This window comes from Cibotium barometz, chromosome 28 (genome assembly GCF_041138505.1).
Source record: "Cibotium barometz isolate CiBa-2024 chromosome 28, ASM4113850v1, whole genome shotgun sequence".
Lineage (NCBI taxonomy): Eukaryota > Viridiplantae > Streptophyta > Polypodiopsida > Cyatheales > Cibotiaceae > Cibotium > Cibotium barometz.
The window spans coordinates 19,328,428-19,332,605 of record NC_141073.1 but is presented as its reverse complement, the minus strand read 5'-3'; the positions used below and the strand labels follow the sequence as shown (position 1 = coordinate 19,332,605).

At 39.6% G+C, this 4,178-nt stretch overlaps 1 pseudogene; it reads right to left on the bottom strand.

The window, feature by feature from the left end:
• Positions 1 to 1,304: 1,304 nt before the first annotated feature.
• On the bottom strand, positions 1,305 to 3,298 carry LOC147622619 (3-ketoacyl-CoA synthase 4 pseudogene; annotated as a pseudogene).
• Between the last annotated feature and the right edge of the window lie 880 nt (positions 3,299 to 4,178).

The window sequence follows — 4,178 nt, the reverse complement described above, 5'->3', positions numbered from 1 at the left end:
TGCCTTGGGCCTTTTGGGTCTTTATGGAGACCATGAGTTGACTTGATTTAATGATGAGGGAATGTGCACTTGATCTAGGTATAGTGTATTTTGTTGGTGGCAGACTGCAGTGTTACACATGCATAAGAATGTTTGTTGTTGGCAGTGTGCATAAACTAGGGTATAGTGTGTTTTGCAATTTTGCACCTATGAAATTTGATAAATATCAACAAATTTTAGAGTGGAAGATTTTAGAATTCCTAAATTTTAGGAGGTTTTAGTTATAAAAACATCCGGGCTATTCTTCACCATGTGGTGAAAAGTTATTTTTGCACACTAGTTGGCTTCTTCCACCAGGTAGCAAAAGGTTGTGTAAAGACGCTAAGAACGTGGTTGACTTTGATGCATGCATAGGGTAGATAGCCCATGGTATTAAATTGCAATGTGTTGGAGCATTGGGATTGAAAATTGAGAAGTGGACTTGCTTGGGAGTCGTATGGTTGGTGAAAAATTGAGTAGGCCTTTGTGTATATGGAGCACTTGAAGCTTTCAAGTAGGTGTCATCCACCTTCTCGAATCAACTCAATTTTATGATATAACTGACAAGTTGCAAGCACATAACTTCTATAACTAACAAGATATATAAATTAACTTGCCAATAATAATAATAATAAATCTTTAACTAACAAGAAGCTTTCAACTTAATGTGCAGTGGAACTTATTAAATATCTACTGATTGCATCCATTATTATTTTTATGAAAAATGTTAGATTGTATTATAGTCATCTTTAAAATTAGACTATATAATATAGTTTATGTATCTGTTATTATTATTATTATTATTATTATTATTTATGCGAGAGTTGGATATGCCATCACTTTCCACTATGGGAGTGGGTTGGGCTTCTTTTCATGGCTTTCATGAAGTAGTTTCTCAATTAATTGCTTTTTGATATATATTATTTTAGTATATAAGTATATGTCATGGTTGTTGATAGCATTAACCTAATCTATTACAACAATACACTATATTAACATATCCAAAAAAAATTGATTAAATACTTTTAATACGTAGGAATTTTGATATACATATACTTTTAATATACAAGAAATTCATATGCGATATAACATTAATTTAACGTTGGATATCAAATATTAATATACATATAACATGATAAATGACACTTATATACGTGATTATTATCGATGCAATTACACATTCAAATTCCACTTTTAAAAGAAATTAAAATACTTAGTTATAAAAAATATTAAAAATAAGCTGATTTTGGAGAAATGAAGCTATGCCGATCAGGCTGATTATGGATTGAAAAAAGCTTTCGTGTTGATCATGCACAATAATTATCATCTGCTGATAAGCCTTGTATGGCTGGTTAAGCATTGAAAGCTGCTGGCCAACCAAAATTGAACTGATTATGTGTTAAAAAAGCCTAGAAAATCAGTGGTAATCAGCTTCATGAAGGTGATTTAATCATAAACCACTGCTGAAATGCATGGCATGATAGGTGTTAATAAGAGCTGATGATGGTTGCTAATAGGAGGGTTGCTTAAGTGGTATAAGGGTCATGTACTGATGGGTGCTAGTATGTGTGCTACTAAGAGCTAATGATGGGTGCTGATAGGAAGGATTATGTGCTATTAAGAGCTTGTGATGGGTGCTCATAAGTGGGATTTTGTGCTAATATGAGCTAATGATGGGTGGTTAAGTAAAGCAAGGGAGGGTGATGGGGTATTCACGCAGACATTCCAACCATGGGCTATGTTGGCCTCCTTGTTTCCATGAGCTCTGGGATAAGGCAAGCCAGACAGCACTGTTACACTTGAACCCGCTCCCGAAGGCGATCTGCCAGACAATGTGGCCGGGTTTCACCTTGCCCTTGGCCTCGAGGTAGGCGAGCTCATACCATATGGATGAGGATGAAGTGTTTGCAAATTTATGCAGGGTCATCCTGGATGCCTCCACTTGATCTGGCCTCAACTTTAAGCTCTTCTCTAGCTCATCAATGACTGCCCTACCGCCTGCATGTATGCAGAAATGATCAAATGCCCTCGTGAAGTTGGGAACATAGGGCTTAACCTTACGATTACCTTTAATCTTCCTTCTAATCTCAGCAAAGACATAGGCTAATTGTTCTGATAAGGGCAGCACCAAGGGGCCAAGATTGGTGATGTTCTGCCTTAATGCTTCACCAGCAACCCTAGTAAGATCTTTTGATAAGGTAACTCCACGGTTGCCCTCCTCATCTTGCTCTTGGTAAACACATCTGTAGGACTGGTCATCTGCACCTGTAAAGGTCCTCACTATGTGCTGTAGCTTGTATTTAGATCGCCTTGCGTCCCTGCCCTTATTCGAGAGGAGAATGGCCGCGGCGCCTACCCTGAACAAGCAATTGGGGATCATCATGGACCTCCTGTTCCCACAGTACCAGTTTTGGGTGATGTTTTCAGTGCTAATGATCAAGGCATAGCTATTGTAATGCACTTGCAGGAGGCTTTTGGCCAAGCAGAGTGAGATAACCCCAGCACTACACCCCATGCCAGAGAGGTTGTAGCTCTTGACATCACTTCTCATCTTGAAGTGGTTGATGACCATGGTGCACAGAGAGGGCACTGGGGTAAAGAGGCTGCAATTCACAACCAAGATGCCGATGTCGCGCGGCTGCACGGCGGTGTGAGAGAATAGCTTCTCAAGAGAAGAGAAGATCACCGTCTCTGCCTCCTCTCTTGCACAGAACATGCTGGGCCTTGGGGGCAAGTACCTTAAACCCGAGGGCAAGGTTGTGGTCTCCCCTATGCCTGATCTCTCCAAAATCAGCTGCTGGAACTGCAAGCTTTTCTCATTGAAGCAGGCCATCAAGGTTGAGTGCTCCATGAAGGTGCTGAAAGGCATCCGATCGCTTGAAGGAGGAGAGTAGCACACAAAATCAACAAGGTATACAGATCTTTGTCTGACCATGTAGATGTATGCAATGAGGATTGCCACCAGAATGGCAGTGCAAATGGGCGGGAAGGGCCACAGCAAGGAGACACAGGGGCATGGGGCCATAGCTGAGAAGCATGGGAGACTCTCCACGCTTTCTGTAACACAAAGAAAGGTTTTGCAAAGGAAGAGGATTCGAGACACCAGGATGCACTTACAAAGGCTATAGATTAGACAAAGCTTTGATGAAAAGATGCCAAACTAGTAGAGACTCTAGAGAGAGAGAGAGTGTGTTGGGAAATATGAGCCCCCTTAGAGCTATTTATAGAGGGCTTTTGACCAGTTGCTATCCAAAGAGGTTGATAATGCAATAAAGGAGACTCTAGAGAGACATCAAGTTAGGAAATATGAGCCCTCTGAGAGCTATTTATAGAGGGCTTTTGACCAGTTGCTATCCAAAGAGGTTGATAATGCAATAAAGGGATGGGGTTGGGGGAGGGAGGGGGAGACTTTCTATCCAAAGAGGTTGATATTGCAATAAAGGGGTGGGGTGGGGGAGGTTGCTATCCAAAGAGGTTGATAATGCAATAAAGGGGTGGAAAATGAAGGGTATTATTTAAAGCATCGTTCGAAAAAAAACTATTTTCCTAAAAAGTTGAAAAACTTCATATGAAAATTGGGAAATTATTTATTAAGAAAAATTCAAAATTTGAATGTTTTTATTCAACAAGCTTTCAAAATTTGCAAGTATTTGTACCTTCAAGATGTAAATTTGAAGGAATCTACAAGTGCAAATTACACTGAATCCAGGTTTTTCTCAAACATTGATTTGAAGTAGGGAGTTAGAGCTGATTAAAGAGGTTGATATGAAAGAAAGTGGTGGAAAATCAAGGGCATGATTTAAAAGTGGTGTCAAATGTAGGGGGCTAGTAGAGCTTATTAAAGAGGTTGATAAGAAAGAAAGTGGTGGAAAATAAAGGGCTTAATGTGGAATTATTTATTATAAGATAGAAGATTCCCCATTACCCCCATAATCAAGATTTACACAAACTTCCATTTCTTTGGCTTACCCTTCTTCAAAATCACCTTGCCATCTAATTTTGTTGATGCCTTGGCATACTTCTACCTTTACTATAGGAGCCTAGAGAAGGACATCTAAACACTTTTCTTGGCAATTGGTGACTCATACATTAAAGAACATGTTTTTATTGGATGAGAAATGTTGCATTTTTTTGTTGGGTGGGGGTGGGGGTTGGGTGGA